The sequence below is a fragment of the Leptonychotes weddellii genome, chromosome 4 (assembly GCF_054177405.1).
Source record: "Leptonychotes weddellii isolate Sample4059 chromosome 4, ASM5417740v2, whole genome shotgun sequence".
NCBI lineage: Eukaryota > Metazoa > Chordata > Mammalia > Carnivora > Phocidae > Leptonychotes > Leptonychotes weddellii.
In genome coordinates, this window is record NC_138372.1 from 137,976,897 (window position 1) to 138,003,054 (window position 26,158).

Consider the following 26,158-nt stretch of genomic DNA (forward strand, 5'->3'; position numbering starts at 1 on the left):
TAGGACTTCACCTATCCTGTTCATTCTTCTTCCTGGGCATACGCCTCCGTCGCCTCTCGCAGCTTCCCTGGCACTTAGGTGTGGCCATGGGGCTGACTTGTGGCCAGTGAAATATGAGTGGCCTGGCCCCTCAACCTCCTGCCTCATGATCTTTCCTCTTCTGCAGGTGTGATGGCTGAGCAGCAGGGTAATTTGGGAAGCTACATAGTCAGGGTAGTGGAGTTATAAGTTGGAAGGAGTCTGGGGTAGACAAGAACTCTGTGCTGATCAGGAACATGCATTTTAGACTCAACCTGAGTGAAAACTAGACTTCAATCGTGATATGAAAGCAATTATAAATTTTGGGGATCATTTGCTCTTTTAATTACAATGACCACTCATCTCTATTTACTGTGATTATAATGAGAATCCTTAAAGTTGGTGATAGCAATAATGTGGAAATTCACATAATGTTAGTTAACACTGCATATCCTGAGTCCGTGCTGGGAAACATCAAGTGGAGGGATTGGGTACATTATTGGCCAGAGTCATTCTTGGCTGTTACGTGAAAATCTGACCTAATTAGCTCATTCTTTGCTAATAGGAACTAAAGCTGTGAGAACTAAAGCTGTGAGACTTGCATACCTTTTTGGATAACCTTTTTTTTTTTTTTTAAGATTTTATTTATTTATTTTACACAGAGAGAGAGCAAGCACAAGAGGGGGTGGGGGGTGGCAGACAGAGGGAGAGGGAGAAGCAGACTCTCCACTGAGCAGGGAGCCCAACACGGGGCTCGATCCCAGGACCCCAAGATCATGACCTGAGCCAAAGACAGACGCTTAACTGACTGAGCCACCCAGGTGCCCCTAAATTTTTTTAAAGCACCCAATAAAACAAAAATCAGCAGCTCGATGACAATGAAATCAACTATAATATTCATGGGATAAAAACAAACCTATTGCTTAGCTCTAAATATTCTTGGTTCTGCGATCAGACAGAAGGTTTTCCTGAAGGGTGCTAATACACAGGAAACCCCATGATTCAGTGGACAATATCCTTAACAGACAAAACAATATGTGAGCCACCCAGACTCTCCTAAACAGACCACAGGCATCCATGCAAGGGATGAATTTGAAATTGATTAAAGGTAGAGGATTTTTCTTCTAAAAAATCTAAATGTCTTTAAAAATTTAAAGCCTATTACTGTAGTGAAGATCAATTGTAAGCCCCCATTTTTTTTTTTTTTCTACAGTGGTTATTTCACACTCTGCTTTTAGCATTTGAGGTTGCAAAAGGTTATGGGTTTCTAAAAGCATTGTCTTCATGCACAAACAGACCTACTGTCAGCCAGCTTTGCACTTGCAGTCACGGTCATGGTTTCCCTTTGTCCTTCTCCCACACCAACCTGTTCTACCACGTGTGGGCTCCAACTGCCCCAGAAAACATTTGTGTCTCAATGGAGCAACACAGGTTCGATTGTGAAAATGAAACTCACTCATGAATATATGTCTTTCAAAATGGGTTTTGTAAATCTCCCTGTCCCCACTTCCCCAATTTCAAACTTACACCTCCATTAAGTTTCTGTGAAAATAAATGAAATGGAATAAAATAATAAAAACAATAATAATTTCCCTTTAGACAATACTGAAATACACAGGACAGAGAAAAAGGGAAATGGTGAATATTAAGGTAAAAGGAATGTTTGCTCTTAAACATTAGTAAGGCAGAAGACAGGTATGTAATAACATTCTTTCCATAAATTGTTGATATTAGCAGTGCATTCAAGTAGGGAAAATCATGCTAAAAGGGACTTCAACAAATAGGGGCTTAGAGTTCTTTCATCAGTTTGAAGGCTAGAAGTAGGCCGTATTGAATCATCAGCTCAATGACGGGATGTCAGGGCTAACATCTCAGCAATTCTCTTGACCTTTCCTTATCAGAGCAAGATGATTGCCCAAAAAGGTTGCTGTAGCCCCAGGCATCACACCACTTTCAGAGGAAGAAAGGGAGAAGCGGGTCACAGTGGCAACATTTACTCCTCTCATCGGAAAAGCAAAAGCTTCCTCTCTATGTAACTGTGTCACATGGCCTTTCTGAGGTGCAGAGGGGGCTGAGAAATTGAGTGGTTAACAACTGTGATAGGTAAGAGAGAACAGGAAAGGCACATTGAAGTGTCAGCCAAACATGTGCCGGCAGAGTGGGTGGCATGGAGTGCTCATTCTTGTTGATCTCCTGACAATGAGGTCTTGAAGCCAAATAATGCCATGTGACATGCTTTTCTTAGTCCATGTTCATCTAAGAATCACCAGTAGAACTTCGTGTGTTAGAGAAAGATGGTGCTGAACTCTCCCTGTGATTGTGCCCTGCTCTCAAGCAGTGACTACCATTAGCTCATCTCCTTCTTCCCTGTCTTAAGCATTCCAACACTCACCATTAAATTCTATCTAAGCTCTCTAAGAAAACATGCCAAATTAGCCATGAACTTGGATGAGGAAAAAACCTCCTCGTTTCTGAGCATTTAATCTATTCCAAGGAAGAACTTGGAAAATCAGCTAGCAAAGGAATTTTTAGAAAGTAACAAATGTAAAAAAAGAAAATCACAAAGTGCAAACATTTGGAATGTCCAATACAACCTGTTGAAAGAGATTTGGGCTTTAAAAAAGAAAATCATCTTCCCCTTTTAGACTGTGATGGATAATAAATACATCTATGATGGCGCCAAAGGGACCACTGCTTTCCTGATTACAGAACCTTCACGTTTGGGAGATTATTTTATAAGACAAGGAAATCACAGCAACATCTTGCCACAAAAGAGCGATGGCAGCCCATCCTCTCCACCTCACCTGCCCCCTCGACCCTCCTGCCGAGCTCTGAAACAGCACAGTGAATTATATTTCGCTGTAGCTTAAATGGATCTGGTTTAGCTCTGATCCTGAGCTGGGTATGTGGCAGGGTATGCTGCTCGGTGAGCAAATGAATAGTCCCTAAGAAGAGTGAGCTTAGTAATCCTGGGCTATGTTCAGTTGCCATGAGCAGAATGTCTAACAGAATTTCTCCTCTGTGACATCTTATATTTAAGCAAAGGAATTAATTCCAAGACAGCCACTTGTCTGATTGCACCTCTTCTTACTCAAGACTGGACAAGGTGGTGATAATATCCTGGCTGAGTCTGAGAGCATGCCCCTGTTATGAAGCCTCTGAAGGTGAATAGAGGAAGGAGGGTGTGTATAGCGAGGGAGAAAATTGGGTCCATTGAGTTGTGCACAGTGAAACTGCCTTCTAGAAAAGGGCTGCATGTTCCCCAGGTCAGATACACCAGTGCTAACTCTAAGAAAAATCTTCAAAGGGAAAGACTTTTACTTACCTGTCAGTCTAATACCCACTTTGTAAAGCCCATTTCTGTAGCCGTACCAAGGAACAAAGTCCTGACGCAGGCTATGGTATGAATGAACCTTGAGAGCACTGTGCTGTGGAAAGGAGCCAGACACAGAAGGCCGCGTATTGTGAGTCCATTGATCTGAAATGTCCAGAAGAGGCAAATCCATAGAGACAAGAAGTGGATGATGGTTGCCAGGGCCTGGGGGAGAGGGGAGAACAGGGAGTAACTGTGAAGAGGTACAGGGGTTCTTTTTGGGGTGATGAAAATGTTCTGGAATTAGAAAGTGGTGGTAGCTGCACAACATAGTGAATCTACTAAAAACCACTGAAGTATACACTTCAAAAAGGTGACTTACAAACTGTAAGTTTGTAACATACAAACTGTATGTTAGGTGACAGAGATTTCAATTATTACAAATGCTAACAGAAAAGCACCTCCTTAGGAGAGGATGATAATTGAAAAAATAAATAATGACTATTCTATTGCACAAGCAAGATAGAACAATACGTATTTCGGGAGGCTGAATAGTGTGGTAAGAAAGCAGTTGGCTGGAAATCAGGAACCTGGTAACTTGAAGCATCACCTAAACTCTCTGGGCCTCAATTTTCTTTTCTGTAAATAAGATGTATGTGGGTTAGAGAAACCCTATTGGATAATTCCAATATTTCCTTTTCGTGCCTCCCCCACCCCGCCCCCATGCCCTGCACTTGGAGGCCTGGTCTTCCTCTGTGCAGAAATCCCAGAACACCAGGTGGGAAAGCCACACACCAGGAGGTGGGGAGAGCTTCCTCCTGGAAAAGGTCCCTTGTTGGAATTTGCATTCCTTCTTGTGTTCCCTGGAGTGGAAATTTGGTCTGTACCCAACACTGCTCCTTCCTGGGGGCCTATAGCCTTCAGGCTGGAGCTGCTAATGACTAGCGATCCAGTGACCGCTGGGTCAACGCTGTATTATTTAACACAGAGACACGTGGAAATATGTCAGCATTTGCACAGGGGAAAGTTGGTGGACATTTTTGCTCATGATCTTGAACTGATTTGGGTAAAATACCTACCGACACCTTATAGTCTTAGCTTTATCTTATTAGAAGTTCTAAAGAGATTTTAGTTATAAAAGGAAAAATGAAGAATGCCTAAAAAAAAAAAGGAGAAACATGAATTTTTTACTCTTAGATTATATACGTATGTGTTTTTCTATTTTATTTTGCACTTTCATCCAAACACTCCATTGGATACCACACTAGAGATCCTTACAGAGATCCAGTGTAATAAAAACCAGGGAGATAAGGTTCTAGGCTGAGTGTCTAGAGTCAGGCTTTAGATCTGTACCTGGCGTGGGCTCTTAAAAAATTCATCTGTTAGGCGCCTGGGTGGCTCAGTTGGTTAAGTGACTGCCTTCGGCTCAGGTCATGATCCTGGAGTCCCTGGATCGAGTCCCGCATCGGGCTCCCTGCTCAGCTGGGGGTCTGCTTCTCCCTCTGACCCTCCCCCCTCTCATGTGCTCTCTCTCTAATAAATAAATAAAATCTTTAAAAAAAAAAATGGGCTTTAAAAAAAAAAATTCATCTGTTGTGTGATTTGTTTGCTCATATGTTAAGAGAAATGTACTTTTCAGAGGCCTTTGTGAATATCCAAGAATGTACCTGAAACAGAGCGATCCCCAATGAAGAGTATGCTTAATATCCATCTTGTTATTATTCTCATTATTCACATTGTTTTTCAAAGACTTTCAAATCCTTCCCAAAAATCCTCAAGGGCTTCTCATTGCCTATAGAACAAAGCCCAGACTCCCTGGGGGTGGGGGGTGACATTCAAGACTATCAAGAGTGAGGTTCCACTAAACCATAGGGGGTCTTTGTGCAAATTAAAAACCATTTTAAAGACTTTTGATACATATCACTATATTGGCTTCCAGAAATGCTGTGCTCTGTGCTTTTATTTAGCTCAGAGGTATCAAAGGATTTTTGTATATCTAAATAACCATTTTGTTTTAACCACTCGCACGGTAAAATACTTTATGCTTTGTAAAAGTAAAAATAATAATAAAAATCAAAATCAAAGAAAGAAAAGACACCCCTTCCTGCAGATGGCGCGTAGCTGGTGAGCTGGCAGAGGGCGCGATCAAATTCCCTGGCAGCCCACGTGGCAGAGGGCCTCAGGCCAGGGGCAAACTGCACCACTAGATATGGCGAGGATTTGGTTCCACATTCCTTTTCGGTCCGGCCTCCTGCTGTGTCCTTCTACCTGCTCTTCCTCGTACAATTTAGGACTTTCCTGTCTCTGGGACTTTCCACAGACACAAAACAGCTTCCTCATTCTCTGTCAAATCCCTTTCCATTCTTTAAGACTCACCTCATTCTCTTCTCTGAAACCTGATTATCCCTGCAGTCCGAGCTCCCAGCGTGATATTTATCCCTTTCTCTCTCTCTTTTTTTATTAGAGGGAGAGAGTGTGAAAGAGCACAGGGAGAGGAGGAACAGAGGGAGAGGGAGAGAGTCTGAAGCAGACTCCACGCCCAGTGCACAGCTGACATGGGGCTCGATCTCACGACTCTAAGATCATGACCTGAGCCAAAATCAAGAGTCTGACGCTTAACCAACTGAGCCACCCAGGCACCAGATAGGTGCCTCTGTCTCTCTATTTTTAAATTGTCATATTCTAGTTTGCATTATTGACTGGCATTTGCACATATTTCTTTCTTTTTCACCAAGTTATAAAATTAGTTGTTTCAGGATTTACATTTAATTCATATTGGTGGTCTTTACATGGCCTAATAGAGGACGAACCCATAATAGGTGCTTCATATCTGTTGGCTGAATAGAAATGAATGGACAAGATTGCAAGGCAAAATACGGAAACGAAATAAAACACATAAACCAAATAAAAAGTCCCTGCGAGACTACTCTACCATGCCCTCTGGGCAGGAGCCTCAGCTTCTTTTGCTGAGACTACAGACACACAATTCCAACCAAGTACGGTTCTACCATGTCAGGAAGACTGACTTCCACTAACAGTGGTTATAAAAGAGGGCCTCCAAGTGTTGGCATTGGCATTATTGATGGAATAAGTCTGTAATCGTTACGCATTGTTCCCTCGCTCTTTAGAAGGAAGCATCATACTCTTTTAATTTTGAAGATCAAATGAAATTGGACTCACTACCCATCCCACTAGGGTTGGCAGGCATGATGAACTGACCTAAGCCAGTCTGGATATTCACTTACTGGTAGCGATTTCTGCCTTCAAATAGTTCAGGTGGGTGGCAGCCGTAACCACACCCTCTCTTTACAATCAGTGTGAGTTTCAGCCTGGATTCTGCCACACATGCATTTATTACCAAGCAGGTACAAGAACAGTCGTGAAGTTATTTTGCAGGATGAAATCCCAGATTTCTGATTTTTAAGATCTTTGAGAGCATCTCGTTTGAAAGTTTCACCAAAGCTGGATGTGACAGTATTTTATGGCCGGAGTCAGCTAACCTTCTGCATGGTCTCCAAAAAGCATTACGGGACCAGTGCCATATTGAAGGGTGTAGGTACAGACTGCTGGGCTCACTTGATCCTCAGTCCTTGTTTGTGCAAGGGTAGGTGGGCCTGTGCAGATTTCTAGCTGGTCCACACATTCTGTTCACCGTTCACTTCTCCAATGAATAATCATTTCCAACATCCATTTTGCCAATTAACAAGCCTCTAGGGTTCTGAGACAAAGACCATGGGAGTGTGGGTTTCTAATTAGAGTCCTTCAAATGCTAACAAACTATTGCAGAGTTTATATTCTGGTTCAGATATTTCAAATGCCAGCTAACTGCTCCTAGGGTTTAGAATAAAACTAACGCATACTGTCTGTGCTAAATTGTTTTAAAGCAGTTTACAGACAATATGACAGCAGGTTACATGGGAAATCCAATCTCAGTCATGTGGTGGAGGTGAGGGGTGGTGATTGCAGAGGGAGGGATCCCCACCTCTCTGTTAAGGTATTACTAGAACACTGAGGCTCATGGGACTCAGGAAAGTTGAGAAAGGGTCTCTGGTCTTGAGGCCATCCTGGTCATCACTGACATCAAGATGCTCATTAGCCAAGCCGACTTTGCCCATTTGAAGTTCAGTGCTCATGGCGTCTGCACCATCTGCATCAAGCTTGACCACATAGAAGCGTCTAGTCCCCAGGCATCATATAGACAACGTGGCAGAGATCCTACTACTGTTAAGATGCTATGTGAGAGCATACCTTTCCAGAATCAAGGGTCAAGTACTTCTGGGAGCCAGACTGTTTGCTTCCTTTTCTCACAGCTACTATCCCCTTCCCTCAGAGCAATCCAATTCTATGCTTCTGACGGGGGTAGCATATCTGAGACCAGTGGTCAGGCACAAGATTCACATTCAAGGTTTCACATGTTTTGAATTAATTGACGATGTGAGAAAATTTGGAAGGTTTCACAATCAAAAAGAAAATCTTTATCATTAAGAGTCTCTTATGATTTGCTTCCTTCTCTCTTTTTCCCTCTTCCCATATATTCATCTGTTTTGTTTCCTAAATTCCACATGAGTGAAACCATATGGTATTTGTCTTTCTCTGAGTGACTTATTTTGCTTAGTATAATACACTGTAGTTCCATCCACATCATTGCAAATGGCAAGATTTCATTCTTTCTGATGGCTGAGTAATATTCCATCTATCTATCTATCCATCTATCCACCACATATATATATATATATATACATACCACATCTTCTTTATTCACTCATCAGTCGATGGACACTTGGGCTCTTTCCATAGTTTGGCTATTGTTAATAATGCTATCAATGATAATGCTATGTTGATAATGTTGATAATGCTGCTATAAACATCAGGGTACATGTACCCCTTCAAATCTGTATCTTGGCATCCTTTGGATAAATACCTAGTAGTGCAACTTCTGGGTCATAGGGTAGTTCTATTTTCAACTTTTTGAAGAACCTCCATACTGTTTTCCAGAATGGTTGCACAAGTTTGCCTTCCCACCAACCGTGTAAGAGGGTTCCTCTTTCTCTGCATCCTGGCCAACACCTGTTTCCTATGTTGTTAATTTTAGCCATTCTGACAGGTGTGAGGTGGTATCTCATTGTGGTTTTGATTTGCATTTCCCTCATGAAGAATGATGTTGAGCATCTTTTCATGCATCTGTTAGCCATCTGGTTGTCTTCTTTGGAAAAATGTCTTCTGCCCATATCTTAACTGGATTATTTGTTCAAAAAGAAAATCTTAATTTCTGGCTTTTATCCTCCATAATTGAAAGTTCTGAAACATTTGACCACATGCCTACATGACAGTGACTAACTAGAGCTAAACACTGGCTGCCTCCATTTAGATGGGGCACAAGCTCTACAATTCACTAGGGTCTTCACCAATCCCTATTGCTCCTTAGTGTTGGGGTTGACCATTCATTGGCATTATTAATCACATTGTTTTATTTCTTATCTTATGGTGAAGAGAGAGAAATATTTCCAGTACTTATATCTGTATTGAAATTTTTTTTTTACATCTGGTCCACCTCACTAATACAAATGATCTACCTGGAAGCTCCTGGAAGCATTTGTATTTGAGATTTTTGTCCTAGACTTTTGATAGTAAAAAACCTATCCCTTGGAGCAAGGGAAGCCCAAACCTATAGGACACAGAGCTCTGGCTACCATCTTGGGCAGTGGTTCTAAACCAGGGGCGATTTTGCCCTCCAGAGTACATTTGGCACTGACATCTAGTGGGTAGTGGTCAAGGATGCTGTTAACATCCCACAGTGCACACAAATAGTCCTAACAACAAAGCATTACCTGGTTCCAAATGTCAATAGTGACAAAAAACCATGTTCTAGGGAATGGGTTGGGGTAAGAAAGGGGGAGCAAAACATGCTTCTCAGTCATAGCTGGGAAATAATACCTTATTATTTTCTCAATCAGTTATGATACCACAAGTCGATAAGCTGCTCAGGCCAGGGACTTCTTTGTAGGGCAACTCTCATTTAAACACACAAATTTTGACATATTAAAGAAAAAATTAATTATTACTTAGTGGTAACACTTCAGTCTTGAAAAAAAGAAAAGCATTATCCAGACTGATCACTGCCTTCACTGAGCCATCAGACTTGGCTCCCAATGACCTCTGATCATTAAGAAATCAAATTTGCATTCAAAAATGGTGATTTGTAATGATTTGCTCCCACTGAGGATAAGCAAAGTAATGGGATATATATTGTAATGAAATATTCAACTTTAATGGGATTTTAGGTATGAGTGGCTAATATAAAATTACAGTAACTTTAATTCACTGAGATTGGTTAGATCAGGATAGCATTTGTATTATTATAGGAATTAATATAGTTATTTCTAGCTCTTATTTATTAAGCAGAGTTTCTTGTTTTCTAAACAAGTATGTAAAAACATGTATTTTGATATATAAATTTGGGCCTTATAAATGTAAGTTTTATGTATCAAATTTAAATAAGTGTGTTCATTTAAGTAAAATATTAATAAATTTAAAAAGGAGAAATGTGAACAATAACTGAAAGAGATATTTCAAGCAAATGTAGCAATGTCAGAATAAATGTATAGTTTCTCAAGATTACCAGTTTGAAAGGATAATAGATATTTGTTTTAATGTGTAAATTTTGAATCCCTTGTCAGTTTATAAGAACAGCTTCCAAATTCCATAAAAAATTCAACTGAAAGAATGAATTCATTACATCCTACAGAAATAGATTTAATGACACCTCTGCTTTTCACAATACTTTATAGCTCTCACAGTGCTTTCATGTAGATTGCTTCACTTAATTATTTGGCATTCTCAGGTAGGCACTATTTTTCTGTCAGTGGATGTAAGTAGGAGTCAGCTCAAAGAGTCCCAAAGCCATGCTGACTTCAAGTGGTAGAGCTTGGAGGTGGGGGTTGGGAGAATTGTTAATCTTTTTAGTGTGCTAACTTAAAAATATATTTTTGGGACTGAGCTTGGTGGCTCAGTCAGTTGAGCTATTGACTCTTGATTTCAGCTCAGGTCATGATCTCAGAGTCTTGAGTTTGAGCCCTGCATCGGGAGCCTAATTATTAGTGATATTGAGCATCTCTTCATGTGCTTACTGGTCATTCATACATTTTCTTTGGAGAAATGTTTATTCAAGCCCTTTGCCCATTTCTGAATTGGGCTGCTTGTTGTTGAGTTTTAGTTCTTGAGATATTTTGCATATCAGGGATGTAATTTACAAAGATTTTCTCCCATTTAGTGGATTGCCTTCCCCCCCCCCCCGCGGTGGATTGCCTTTTTATTCTGTTGACAGTGTCCTTTGATGCACAAAAATTTTAATTTTCATGAGGTCCAATTTGTCTATTTTTTCTTTTGTTACCTATGCTCTTAGTGTTAATATCCAATAAACTAAATCCAATGTGGTGAAGTTTTTGTCCTATGCTTTATTCTAAGAGTTTTATTGTTTTAGATCTTACATTTAGGTCCTTGATCCATTTTGAGTTAATTTTTGCATGTGATATAAGGTAAAGGTTCAACCTCATTCTTTTGCTTGTGGATATACAGTTTTCCCGGCACTATTTGTTGAGAAGACCATCTTTTCCCATTGAATGGTCTTGGCACCCTTGTCAAAAATCATTTGACCATCTATCTGAGATTTGTTCTGGTTCTCTATTTTATTCCATTGGTCTATATGTCTGTCTTTCTGCCAATATCAGTGTTTTGATTACTGTAGCTTTGTAGTAAGTTTTGAAATCAGGAAGTGTGTCCTTCATTTTTGTCCTTTTTCAAGACAGTTTTGGCTATTCAGGGTTTTTTTTCTTTTCTTTTTTTTTTAGAGAGAGAGAGTGGGGGAGGGGCAGAGGGAGAGGGAGAGAGAATTTTTTAAAAACATTTTAGAATTTAAATTCACTTAATTAACATATAATGTATTATTGGTTTCAGAGGTACAGGCCTGTGATTCATCAGTCTTATAAAATTCCCAGTGCTCATTACATCACATGCCCTTTTTAATGTCCATCACCCAGTGGGGAGAGAGAATTTTAAGGAGACTCCATGCCCAGTGCAGAGGCTGATGTGGCGCTCGATGGCATGACACTGAGATCATGACCTGAGCTGAAATCAAGAGTTGGATGCTTAACTGACTGAGCCACCCAAGTGCCCCATTCAGGGTCTTTTGAGAGTCTATATGAACTTTAGGATGCGTTTTTCTATTTCTGCAGAAACATCATTGGTATTTTGATAGAAATTATATTGAATCTATAGATTACTGTGGGTCATATTGACATTTTAACAATATTAAGTCTTCCAATCCATGATCATGGATGTGTCTCCAAATATTTATTTATGTCTTTTTACGTTTCTTTTAGCATTGCTTTGTAGTTTTCACTGTACAAGTCTTTCACCTTCTTGGTTAAATTAATTCCTAAGATTTTATTCTTTTTGATGCTACGGTAAATGAATCTATTTTTATAATCCTTTTCAGATTACTCATTGTTCATATATAGAAATGCGACTGATTTTTGTGTGTTGACTTTGTATCCTGCTACTTTGCTAAATTCATTTTAATTAAATTCATTATTTCTAATAGTTTTTTTGTGGCATATTTAGTGTTTTACACATAATATCATCTGTGAATAGAGATACTTTTACTTCTTTTTCAGTTTGGATGCCTTTTATGATATTTTCTTGCCTAATTGCTCTGGCTAGAATTTTCAGTACTGTGTTGAATAGAAGTGGTGAAAGGAGACATGCTTGCTTTGTTCCTGATTTTACAGGAAAAGCTCTCAGTCTTTCACCAATAAGTATGATGTTCATTGTGGGTTTTTATATTTGACTTTTATTATGTTGAGATATTTTCCTTGATCCCTAGTTTGTTGGAACTCAAGGATGGTTCAACTTATAGAAATCAATCAATGTAATATGCTCCATCAACAGAATGAAGAAAAAACCCCATATGATCATCTCAGTTAATGCAGAAAAGACATTTGGCAAAATTCAACACCCTTTATGATCAAAGCACTCAACAAACTAGAAATAGTTTGCAACTTTGGGGTCTCTTGAATTTTCCCAAGAACATTAAAACAAACTCTACTGTATATTATTATCATTATTTTATAAATGGGCATTTTAGCATAAGAGTGATTTGGGAAGGACAAATTCTTATTCATTCATTCAACAGATAGTTAATCAATAGATAGCACCTACTGTGTGCCTGGAACTGTGCTAGATGCTGAGAATACAATGGTGAATGAATAAGATGGATATGTTTCCTGCTCTCTTGGATCATTAATCTGATGGGAAATAAATCTGATGTCTAAAAATAATCACATTGAGCAAACAAATTTATAAAATAATCTCAAGCCACTTAAGTGCTATGATGGAAATAAACCAAGAACAGAGAGTTAGTTGACTTACCAATACACCATTGTTAGGGAAGCAAGTCAATGAAATGAATTAAAAATGGAGTTGGTGGATACATAAATGTCTCTTATTACGTTTTATACTCTTCCATATGTTTCAAATATTTCATGATTTGGTAAAATTTTTTTAAATTAAAGTAAAATGAAGAGGGATTCTACAGCTTATTTGTTTGCCTTTTTCTTTTTAGCCCCAAACTCAGATTGTGCAACATTTTAGAAATTTATTATGTGAGAGGTGTTTTCCAACTCTATCTGCACATCTGAATCACCTAGAGCACTTGTTAAAAATACAGATTCCCCAGCCCCATGTCCAGAGATAGGTTAGGGAAAGGGCTCAGGAGTCTGTTTTTTATTAACACCCAGATGATTCTCATGTAGCCATGTAGAATTCTCATTTGGGAATCACTGGGGCAAAGCAAGGAGCATTGGTAGTTGTGTACCTAGAAAGATGCACATATTTTTTAAAGAGCTTGCCATTTAAGAGATGACAAGAAGATAATTTTTGTGAAAGGGAGAAATCTTTGTAACATGAAAAATTAGCTAATTAATTCTGTGCATCCAAATGTGTATACACTGTATTTGCTTCAAAGAGGGCACATGTAAAAAGAAATTTTCTAGGAGCATTTCTCCAACAGTGTAAGTTAGTCCCTGTAATGGATAGCCTATCCATTAATTTCATCTTAAAACCAGTTTGGATGTGTTAAAGTAATGCTTTAGTTAGTATCTTTGGTTAGGTCACAGAGGCCTATGAAGTAAGGTCACAAGCTCATCTCTGGACGCACCAATGAAACTATGTTGTTTCTCTGGCCATGCCCAGTCCAAGCCCTACAGACACCAAGCCTTTGCAAGCCTCTCTCTGATGGTCCTGTCTGTTGGGTTTTCTAGATATTACCTTTCTGGGCTCCAGCAGTACCCATGCTCTTTTCCCCCACACCTCCAAATCTGTTGCCCCATACCCCCGCGCCTTGACAACCAGAAGGAACCTAGAGAAGCTTCCAAAGGACTTTGCCAATATTTGGCACATCAAAAGGGTAAATGTCAACCAGGACTACAACAGTCCCTATAAACTCACATTTTAAATGCCTGTGCTATTTTAATGCTGTCACTTGTTATTTTGTTTTGTTTTGTTTCCAATCAGTGTTTTTCTGTTGCCTTTTCTTCCTTCTCCTCCTTCTATACCAGGAAGCTGAGCAGGGCAGCCTGTCAGGAAGGGCTGCTTCCTGCTTGAGTGCTCTTGGTGAGGAAAGCTCTGTTCCCAAATTTCTGAGTGCTTTTGGGCCCCCAAAGGATAGCCAATATGAGAGTGACTGCCTTGTAATTGAGTTAGCAGATGCTCCCCAGCTCAGGAAAAAAGGCTGCCCTGGGCTTTGTCACTTTGTTGAGAGGCAGCTGTATGTTTGCTGGCCCTTCCTGTCTGGTGAGGGAGGGAAGGAAGGAAGGAGCAACTGTTCTTTTTCCCTCCAATTGCACCCAAATCTGTAATAATGGGGCTTTCTCCCAGAGTGACTCAATTTCAGGTGTCAAACACATTTATCTAATGCTGTCTATTAATTTTAACGAGTTAGGCAAACGATGATGGAGAGACACATAATTCTCTAATCAATAAAATTGATTAAAAATGTAATAGTCCAGGCTATCAAGTAGGTGTTTATCAAATAGCAGCTAAAGTGAGCTGGGGGCACCAATGGTGTTTGATATAATGCTGGAGCAGAAATACCTGGATTTGATGCCTTTTATTTGGGCCACTTACCTGTGTACATTAGAATGATTTCCTTGACTTCTCCAAGCCTTGATGTCTGCATCTGCAAAATGGAAATAATATGACTTGCCTTCTAAGTTTGTTACAAAGATTAAATAAAACTTTATACAAAAGCATCTAACACAGTGTCTGGCACCTATTAGGTATTCAGTAAATAATAACTCATGCATAATGCCACCTATAGACAGCGCTTTACATATCTCAATTTAATCTTTACAAGAACTCTGTGAGGCAGGCAGTGTTAAGATCCCCATTTTACAGATGCAGAAACTAAGGCACAAAGAAGTTAAAGAAGCTTGTCCAAGGTGTGTGTGTGGGGGGGGGCAAGGGCAGGGGCAGGGAGAGAGGGAGAGAGAGAGAGAATCTTAAGCAGCCTTCACACCCAGCATGGAGCCTGATGCGGAGCTCAAGCCCCAGGACCCCAAGATCATGACCTGAGCCGAAATCAAGAGTTGGACGCTTAACCAACTGAGTCCCCCAGGTGCCCCCCCTTTGCACTTTTAATGCATGTTTTCTTTCTAACCACCCTGCCCATGACTACAAATGCAAATTTTCAGGCCTTTTCAGGACACAGAAAAGCAGATGCTTGTTCAGACCTCATGGACTTTCTCTCACATTATCTATAAACTGAATAATATGTCACAGGGGCATCAAGGACTAGAGTTATTCTGGCCACTGTGCATCTTGTTAAGTCAAATGGCCAAGGTCAAAAAGATGTGTGGCTCTTGTTTTCCTGTCCTGGGACTTCAAATTCTGCGCCTTTCCCTCCTCCATCGTGGTTTCAGGCAGCCCACCTTGCAAAACATATCCCTTTGTCACAAAAAATATAGGATCGGAATGTGTGGATGGATCCATTCAGACTCATCACTGCTAGAGACATCTTTATAGACAAAGAATACATTATAGTAAAAAATGGGAGCCCTTCCTGGCCCCCACAACTGCTTATAAAAAAGGGTTTCAGAAAAATCTGCTCTGCTCACATCGTCTTTTGGTTCCCTTGGGGTTTTTTGTTTTGTTTTGTTTTGTTTTTCCTGTGCCTGCCCTTCTATCATAACTTTCGTTTAGGGGATTTGGCATTTGTCTATGATTTATGAAACACTGAAGAAAACTCTGGCACTTATTTCAGGGTTACTTAATAACTATTATAATCAAATAGAATTAAAACACGATTTAGGAACTCAAAAGATAAAGCACAACATCTGGCTATCCCTGCCTATTTCCAAAATTATGTCTCATGAAAACTTGCTCTCTCATAAAATGTCATTATAGCAGATTATCCCAATAAAGATCCACTCTGGGGAGGGAGCTGGAACATGGCAGGCCAAATTTCGGCAAGGCTGGATCTTTATCAGGCAGCTATACACTTCTAGAATTTTATTGTGAAAATAATCCCACAGCCCCAAATTTAATGGTATAAAATAATAACAAACACACAGTTCTCCTAACAACTAGTTAATATCTAAGCATGTTGAGTGTTGCATAGAAAAGAAAGTGGATTTAATGGAAAATTCTGATTAATGCCAATTTTGAGTCTAATAAAGTTCCTTTGCTAGCTGCCTAAGTTATTAAAACTTACACTTAACCTATGAGCCTTTGGCTTTGGAAAACACACTCCTATGAGGACATTTTAAAAATATTGACTCTCAATTGCTGCTTTTTAAAGTCTTTTACCTCCCCCAAAGTCTTGGTTTTCTAGTTCGTGCTGTGGTGACCATTTGTCCTAACTCCCTGTTGGCTCTTGAAGCTGTATTGTGGTATGCTTTCCCTTTACCATTATTATGAGACTGGATTTTCTTTTTTCTTTCTTCCTTTTTTTTGGGGGGGGGGACTGGATTTTCCAAGTCCTCAAACCCATCTGCTCTGAAATGGACTAACGGATGTTATGGGGAATGACTCCGTTGTTTCAAAATGCTTTAAAAAGTATTTCCCTTGTAGGATCTAGCAGAACTCTTAATCTTTTTTTAAGATTTTATTTATTTATTTATGAAAGACAGAGAGAGAGAGGCAGAGGCAGAGGGAGAAGCAGGCTCCCGAGCAGGGAGCCCAGTGTGGGACTCGATCCTAGGACCCTGGGATCATGACTCTTATTGATCATGTCTTACTGTTAGTCAATAACTAAGAAGTAAACAAGAGCAACACAAAGCTCTGCGAAAGTAAAGAAAGAAGTTAAAGTAAGCACAGATTTAAATTTTAAAATCCGTTATGTGTCGTTGATCTCATACCAAAATGAATTGCCGTAAATTCTTTTAGGACTGGAAAAGAATATATTTTTACTTTTAAATCATGTTCACGGATGTTTCAAAGAACTTCTTCCCAGGTGGGAATCAAGAAGAACCTTTTCTCCTGTATCCTTAGAGCTCAAAAACTATCCTCTCTCTGTATAAGATCCTAGCTCTCAATGGCATGGTGGGGTGGGGCATGGGGAAGACCATGACAAAACAGGATCTGAGTGGTCCTACAGGCATGTCTGAACTGAACCCTTCTTATCAGGGAGCATCACTGGGAATCAATAAGATTTACTTACATCTTGGAAGAAACTCAATATTTCTCCTGCTCTATGCAGGAAAAAAAAAATTCTCTGAGCAAGTCCCTGTGAGATTGCCTATGAATAAAATATACTCTCTTTTGTACATAAAGTCAATGCCATGTACTTTAGCTGCCTTTTAAAGGACTCCCTGGTTCTTGGCACTGCTCTAGATCATTCAAACTATGGTGTGAGTGTTAGGAAAAATAGTCTTTGGTGTGAGTTAGGTAAGGGTTCAGCCCCATTTCAGACATTGTTACCTGTGTGCGTTGGGCAAGTCTCTTCATATCAGCAAGCTCAGTGTCCTCCTCTGTATGGTCAGGGTGATAGTATTATACCTACAAACCTCACAGGCTGGCTGTGTCAGTTCCACAAGAAACTGTGTGAAGGTGTCTCATATAGTGTCCAGAGGAAGCACAAAAAAATATCAATTCTCCTCCTGATACTCTTCCATCTGAACAAGTGAGGTGATAGTGGGTTTGGAGTCCCGGTGTAATGATTGGTTAACAAAAGGGTTAAATTGACATTACTAACGCCCATGGCAATATCTGCTGTGCCACTCAACCACAGTCTTACCTCCTCTTGCCAAATTTACAACAGAGGCAAATGCCAGGCCCAGGCTGAGTGTCTATTCCTGAATCCACAATAGGCCAGACATGTTCACAACCATATTCCCATCTGCCTCCGCCTCTGTCTCCCACCCTGGCTGAGCACAGTTGGGGAAACAGGTTAGAGTTCCATGATCCGTCTGCTTCATCTTTCAGCTGACCTGCTTGGGGTGGCCATCCTGAGTCACCAGAACATTCCTCTTCACTTCCAAGTTCTCCCAGGTGGTGTCAGTTTGGGCTCCATGAGAAGGAAGCTGGTGGGACAGAGCTGCAGGAAGGGGAGTCTGGTAGTCCTGCCACAGAACCGCTAGTGTGCTCATTGTGAGTCACACACTGGGCCCAAGGCTTTACTCACAATCCCAAGTCACTCTCCTACAAACCCTATGAGGAAGGTGGGATCAGTCCTTCCTGGGCGACTTCACAGTGATGGCGGAACACCAGCTCCCTGACAATGATTTCTGGCTACTGACAGAAAGGACAAGAGCTGACCCAACCAAGTATAGAGGACTCCAGGGAATATATAATGACAAACGTTTTAGCTAATACTGATCCACTGGAAAATCAGATTTCTTCCCGACAGATGCTCAGATGAAGCCTACAGAGCTCTTCAGAGAGACACGGTCTTTCAGCACAGAGGGCTGTATTGAGAAAAATGAAATGTCTTGGGGTTTGGAACTTAGCTATAAAATGCACACTGTTGACAACTGGTTTCTCTCCACACTCTAAAGAAGTAAATTTGTACAAAGAAAGGGCTGGACTAGTTTATTAAGTGCAAGATTGAGAGCCAGAAGCTCAGATCAGGCCTCTGCTGCTGACTTAGTATGCAGTCCTCATGTGGTCATTTCTCAATCTCTTTTCCAGAAAAGCTGTCAGGGTTGACAAAGTGATCACTTGTGGGTGGCTTGGCTCTGGGAGAGTAAAGTTTTGGGGTTCGGTCCAATCGGGGGTGCGTGAATTCCTCAAGGCTATTTCCAGATAGAATGTGGTTTTGCACTAACACAGGATGAAGTTCGTGGCTGAGCACTATGGAGGTGGTTTTGGCCAAGGCATCAGTCATAAGACTGTTAAGGCTCAGCTCAGCAATGCTCAGTTTTCTGGAACCTTTCTCTGAGAAATGTGTACTTAGTGTTATCTCAGGGAAGCTTTGTATAAACAAAAAAGCCTTCGTAGCACCAGCCCCAAAGCAGTTCCTATAAGTAAGGGAGAGGCAGGCTCTGCAGTCCAGCCATCTCCTGGATACTGGCCCGCAGAGACCTCAGATTCTCCTTTCCTGAGTAGGGCTTGAAGCAATGTCCACAAATGAGCAAAGAAAAGCATCTGCTCTGAGCCAGCATTTCAGGCTGTTACAGATGATGAAAATGTGCTTGAGGTCTGGAGCTGGGGAAATGTGTTTCTGTTCACTCAGCTCCCATTATAACCACATCTGTTATCAGTAGGGCAGGCCGTGTTCGTATTAATAGGCACCACTTTCTGAAGCCCATAGTTCTCCGCTGTGATGTGTTGGCTGAAAGAATTAAACAGAGAGGGCTGAGAAAACCCAGCTCGCTATGCTGGTAATATTGCCCCCTGGATCTTTCTGGAAGGCCTTAATCCTGGGCCTAGCCTGATTTATATTCTCGTCATTGAAGAACCTAATCTAAAAGCGAATCAGGATAAAAAGCTGTCCGGTCTTTTGTTCCTGGCTTCTCAGACATGCTACCAGGTTTGATCAGTTCAAAATGTCCCACTTTTCCACCTTCTTTCTCCACAGATGGTCTTAGGTTTCCTTTGACATTCCCTCAACTAGTATTCTATGGCTAAATGGTTTACAGTAATAGGATCATCCAGTGTTAGAGTGGGACATGACTTCAGGGATTCCCCCGACTAGAGGCTCTCAGAAACTCTATTCGTGGCAGGAGGTGACTCTGAGATCACCAGGGGAGGGGAACATGAGAAGAAACCAAGAATATACCTCTGACATACAACACACACACACACACACACACACAGACACTCCTGCACGCGCGCATGCGCATGAACCTCCACCTAAAGCCACCCCTCAGCACTTCACTGGAACAAAGGGTGATGTGGCTAAATAAAGTTTGAAACCCTCAGTACATTTTTCCCCCTAATAAATTCCCAGAGAGGTTAGTTGACTACCCAGAACACTTGGTTACTTTGTGACAAAGCCAAGATTAGAGTCCAAGTGTTCTTACAAGCTTTCATTCATCCATCCATCCATCCATTCATTCATTCATTCACAAATGTTCCCTGTCCCAGTCATTGCACTAATTGCTTTATCCAAAAAGACTTATTTAACAATTTAAATCTATCATATTTATTTGAAAAAATTTTCTGTGAATTTGAGCATCAGGTTACATAATAACTTACCTTGCAGTGACTTCATTAAAGGCCTTTCCTCATTAAATATCACATTTCTTCTGATTGCACTGAGGAATTTGTGGTAAAGTCATACTACCATTTAAAGTATGTGGAACATACTAACATTTGCAAATTCCATTTGTTTTAAAAGCATCTTTGCAGTTTGGGTTAGTGGGGTCATAGTGGGCACATATTCAACTGTATAATACCACTCTGTATTGAGTTTCTTTCAATGAAGGCAACATTTTCAAAAGGAACTATTTTTTATGAATATGCTTTGCATAGTCGCGATATACGGTGTATAGCTCTGTCAGTTCACCAACCACATTATTTTATAACCATCTATTCATGTGTCTGCTTCTCCCAACAGACTATGAGCTGCTTGAGGGCCACGATGGTCTCACTTATCTCTGTATCCCCAGAAGAACTCAGAACGGGTTCTTGATAAATGGTGGTGGTGGGGGTTGAATCATACACAACACCTCTCCACACATTTTTTTTTTCTGACAAGGAAAACTTTATGAAAGATCGTATCCCCTGTTGAAATGAATCCTCCTAAAGTATAATACAGTATCACTGGCCTTGAACAAAAGAGTTTTATGATTAGCTTTTTTAGATCGAGACCAACCTGGGGCGCCTGGGTAGCTCAGTCGGTTAAGCATCCAACTCTTTCGGCTCAGGTCATGATCTCAGAGACGTGGGATCGAGCCCCTCACTGGATGCTCAGCGTAGAGTCTGCTTGTCCCTCTGCCTCTCTCCTCCCCCTACTCTCTCTCTCTCAAATAAATAAATAAATAAATCTTGAAAAATAAAAATAAAAATAGATTGAGACCAACCTTTTGAATGAAGTTTGTTTAAGCTTTGAGGGGAGATGGAAGAAAATGCAAGAGGGTTCTCCGCTATCTTTCCTCTTTCCTCTAAGTATTTTAACTGCAAAAAGAAACCTAGCAGTCTGTCCTCTTCTTTCAACACTTGTTTTCTCTAGGGAAACTACAATACATATGGAAACTCTTTTATGATGGACATTTTCAAGCATGCACAGAAGTTGAGATAACAGAATAATGGATGTCCTTTACCATCAAGCAAATTCAATAATTATCAACATTTTACCACTCTCATTTCATCTATCCCACACCCACTACTTAAAACTATGTTAAATTAACATGATAGGATATTAAAACTACAACTGTGAATTACGACCATATTGGCAATGTTAATATGAAATAACATTTAATTACAACCACTCAAGTAACAAGTAGACATTGACCATAACTATATAAAATGATAAATTTACAATGATAGGAAGAAAATCTGGAATATTACAAATTGTTCATGTTTGGTATCTTTGTTCAAAGTCTGGTTTTAAAATATCTCTTGTAAGAGCATTCTAATGTTTCATGCTCGTTATAATAAGAAAAGTTTTCCACTTGTCTGTGTCTCCAAGATTTCTATTTGCCCCTAATGGCCATTCTCTCTTTCTCACTAATAGAACTGCCAATTTTCACCTGGGGAAAAGGCCACCTGGAATAAAGACTGCATTTCCCTGCTCCTTTATTGATAGATGTGGACACGTGATTAAGTTCTGGCCAATGAGATGTAAGTGAAGGTGTCATATATAAATTTAAGATGTCCTTAAATGCTCTTTGTCTCTTCCTCCTACCTGTTGGCTGTAATGCAGATATGATGGCTGGCACTTAAGCAGCCCTCTTGGATCATGAGGTACACTATGCCAAGAATAGAAGGTCAGTGAGAGGGCTAGATCCCTGATGCCTTTATGAAGATATCAGTTCTGGACTACCTCCTTCAGACTTCTGTCATATGAAAGAGAAATAAATTTCTATTTTATTTCTTAGGCTTTAGTCCTTAAACTTTTTTTATTTAAAGAAAAATACTGGTTAATACACTTATTGGTGGTTAATTTCCTCATTTAGTTCTGCACACAGAACCTTTATTGTAGTAATTCCTCATCTCCTATATTTGATTTTCAAAAGAAACAAATCCTTTAAACTGTATCATTAAAAAATACTTAACAAATCTGAAGCAGTCTCTTAAAATGTAAACTCAGGTTAAGGATTAACAGCATCCTATACCATTTGTCCTTGCAAACAGATACACAGAAAAGCCATCTGGTAGATCATGTCTTTCTGGGTCATTTGACGTCCTGAAAAACCTTTTCTGTTAGTAACGTTATGGGAAAATATAGTTGCCCTTCCAAGATTCAGCCAGAGTCCTTGTGTTAGTCTGCTTGGGCTGCCATAACAAAATACCACAGTCAGGGTGGCTTAAACAGCAGAAATTCCCCACCCCCCACCCCCCACAGTTGTAAAGTCTAGAAGTCCAAGATCAAGGTGTCAGAAAATTCAGTTTCTGGTGAGAGCTCCCTTCCTAACTTTATAGACAGTTGCCTTCTTGCCCTGTGCTGGGAGCAGGAGTGATTGTGGGTGAGAGGAAGCTCTCTGGTGTCTCTTCTTAAAAGGACATTAATCCTATCAGATTAGGGCCCATCCTATGATCTCATTTAACATTCATTACTTCCTTAGACACCCATCTCCAAATACAGCCACATGAAGGTCAGGATTTTAACATATGAATTTGGGGTGGGGGGGAGGAGGACGCAAACATTCAGTCCAGATACTCTTCTTTTTTTTTTTTGTCTTTGAGATTTGAGAGAGAGATTGAGCATGAGAGAGCACAGGCGCAAGAGTGGGGAGAGGGGCAGAGGGAGAGAGAGAATCTCAAGCCGACCTCGTACCCAGAACAGAGCCCAAGGCCGGGCTCCATCCCATGACCCTGAGATCAGGACCTGAGCTGAAATCAAGAGTCGGAAGCTTAACGGACTGCGCCACTCAGGTACCACTGTCCAGAACATTCTTAAACTGTCTCAAGTGTTGCCTCAATCAAGGCGAACTGGGGCACGGCAGAGGCCGGGAAGAGGGGCGAGAGAGGGCAGCTGCACAGCTCCAGAAGGCAGTTGGTGACAGCAGCTTGCTGGAACCGCCGAGGCTTCCCCACATTCCTTCCCTCCAGGCCTTTGCAAGCTGCTGCCCAAGACAACCCTGCCCAGCGCAGGCTCCGATTTGGCGTGCGGCGAGGGTGTGTATGGTCCGCCTTCCCAGAGTCCTTTTCCCCTTCACCAGCCGAAGCGGCTAATCAGTGTATCTCATTTCCTTGACCACACGGATGGGCTTAGTAGTGGACACGTGACCTAACCTGACCTCACTGGAATGCATCTTAGTCGTCTGGGGGGAGCCTTCGGAAAAACAACGGTTGTCTTTTGGTCAAATCAGAGTAAGAATATGAGGCTGGAAGACAGCAGCTGTCTTGTCAGCACAGGGACAGACCCTTACCTGAGGAGAGAGGCACATTCTTGGTGACTTCCGGTAGGCCCCCGGCACCAGCTTGTGCTGAAGGCAGGCCGGCCTCTAGACTTCTCAGCTAGCTAAGCTGGTACTCCGGTTTACTTGCGGTGAGGGTTGCCAGGTAAAATACAGGACATCCACTTAACCTTGGAGGTCAAATAAACAAGACAATTTTTTATTATAAACAGGCTCTGAATATTGCATAGGACATACTTATACTAAAAAATTATTTGTTGCTTATCTAAAACAGACATTTAACTAGATGCTCTGGTTTTTTTTTTTTTATTATTTGCTAAATCTGGCAACCCTACTTATAACTAAAATCTATTAGTGATGAATGGTCACACTCAGTGTTCATGAGGGGATCTGAAATCTGTTTTGGTGAATGGGAGATAGGCGTCCCTTCCTGGGTCTAGATGTTACAGAATGACAAAGCCAGAGGATGTTGCTACCAGCATTGTTTTCAAAATAGAGTATCCTGCGTTGGCGTTAACAGAGCTGACATGGGTGTGTTAGTGCAAGCAGACAGGGTATGACGTGAGCCAAGGATTAGCAGCCAGAGGGAAAGCCCAGACCTAGACATACACAGGAATAAAGATCAAGGTGAAATACAGTTGAGGCACATCAAAACCACATTTCATTCACTTTGTACCCAACAGTATAGGCAAGAAAGGGAAAGAGAGGAACAACGAGAGAAAGAAAACAGCAGTTGAAATGATGTGGATGACGAGGGCCGTCCTGAAGACGAGTGGGGGGCAGGGCAAGAGTGACCCCTCTCTCCAGTGGCCTTCCGCAGGGCCAGCATTTCTCGGGCTGAGTGTAATTCCAGGGTCACGGGTCTGACAGGGATCACGGTCAAAGTGTTTAACAACCAGTACTCCAGACCTGTGTGCACCTGCTGAGTGTCAGCCCAGGCTCAGTTTGAGCCATTTTCCCCCGAACCATTGACCTGAGCCCTTAACTATTATGTAAGAGATCGCGCGCATTTAGAAAGTGGTAAATGAGGCAAGCAAGCAGAAAGCAGGCACCTCCAGAGGCAAGAGGTCAAAGAGCAAGAGGCATGAGAGGGATGGGAAGGTCAGTTATCAAAATACAAGGTAAAGCATGTTCAAGGAGCTGTGCCAGCAGACCCTGTTTGCAATGCTGCGTCAGCCCCACAGAGCCTTCCCCACCGCACCCGTGTCCCCCTCTAGGGAGTTACTGGGAGTCCAGGAACCCTCCCCTTGGCCTGACTGCTCTGGCCCTCCAGCGTGGCCCCAACCCCACCCCTGATTCCTGACTACCTTTGGCTGTCACCTGGCATCAGGTGGTACCCCTCTCCTTTGCTCTCTGGAGTCTAGCCCATAATGGCCAAAACGTACTATCAGGTTTGATAAACTCTTTCATGTCAGTTGTACATTTCCCAGACCAAAATCCTTTCTAAACCCTCAATGTTGTGCTGCCTGAAAAAAAAAATTAATTTCACTCTTCAAAAATAAACAGAGAACTGGAAAATAAAAAACAAACAAGGGGCACTGGCTGGCTCAGTCAGTGGAGCCTGAGACTCTTGACCTTGGGGTTATGAGTTCCAGCCCCATGCTGGGTGTAGAAATTATTTAAAAAGAAAATCTTAAAAACAAACCAGAAGCCACGTTATTTATGCCTAACGTACACCAGTTGTGTAGAGCTATTGTTGCCTGCTCGCCGTTAAATGGCAAAGGGTGGAAAGCACTGAGCTCCAATGACAGCATTGAATGTGGCCAGATGGGCGTGGGGGCACATAGAGCAGAGGGTCATATCACTAAACACAAGGGCCGTGGAGGAGCTCTGCACCAACAGGAGTTAGACCCGCTTCTCTCTCCTCTTCCACCTCTAGCCTCTCTCCACTTAGGATGAATTCTGGAAAAATCCCTGCTCACACAGCCTCTAGCTTGTGGCAAATATATGAAAATAATGTTCTTCACTCTCTGGTTGGAGGTTTGGTCCAAGCTGTTGTCACCAGCTCCGGTTTTAGTTTCTGGCCTACAGCTGTCTCCTCCCCCAAGCCAACCTCTCACACTCTCCTCCTCGGTGCAGCCTTTATTGCCAAGGCCACATGATTCCTCCCGAATTCCTTCCAGCCACGACCCACAGAGGTTTGGGATCGGGACTGCGCCCCTCCCCAAGCCTGATACTCCTGCGCCGTGCAGGGCGCATAGTGCACGATGACCATCAAGGGAAACTGCTCTCTTCAACCCAGTGCCTTCCCTCCTCGGCGAAACCAGATGGCAACTCACTCCTCTTTCTTCTTCCAGCTCCTCTCCCAGAAAAGAATCCGTCTGACAAAGGCAGTAATGAGCACTGTAAGTTTTCTGTTTACGTCAAAGAGGAGAGGAGGAGAGAATTTAGGTCCTACAACCCCAAAGTGAAAGGCTTGAAATCCACCCTGGGTATTTCTGTGCTCCTGAGTCCTTTTTCGGTGCTTCCCTCCTCCTCTTCCCCCTCCCTCCCCCCCCAACGAACACACACACACACACACACACACACACACACAAGCAGTTCGACTGTGCTCCAGTTTCCATTTTTAAATGGTTCATCCACCCTCAGGGCCATGCTCTGGAAGACAGAAGTCTCCCTGTTAGATTTCAGATACATGGGGGAGGAGTGGTTGTTTCAAGGCATAGGTCTGGACCCAGACTGTCTGGATCAAGTCCTAGCTCAGAGACTTTGGAAGGGTGTGAATTTAGGCAACTTACTTTTCTGTGCCCTCATCTGTCAAATGGGGATAATAGTATCTACCACGGACCATTGTCATGAGGATCAAATG

At 41.6% G+C, this 26,158-nt stretch overlaps 1 long non-coding RNA gene across 1 annotated transcript; it reads right to left on the minus strand.

The window, feature by feature from the left end:
• Positions 1-1,615: 1,615 nt before the first annotated feature.
• On the minus strand, positions 1,616-25,811 carry LOC145721061 (uncharacterized). The gene is made up of 4 exons (XR_014144535.1): positions 25,629-25,811; positions 23,362-23,519; positions 14,513-14,564; positions 1,616-3,556 (listed from the first exon to the last, which is right to left on the minus strand). It is a non-coding gene; the product is annotated as an uncharacterized LOC145721061 (long non-coding RNA).
• Positions 25,812-26,158: the final 347 nt, after the last annotated feature.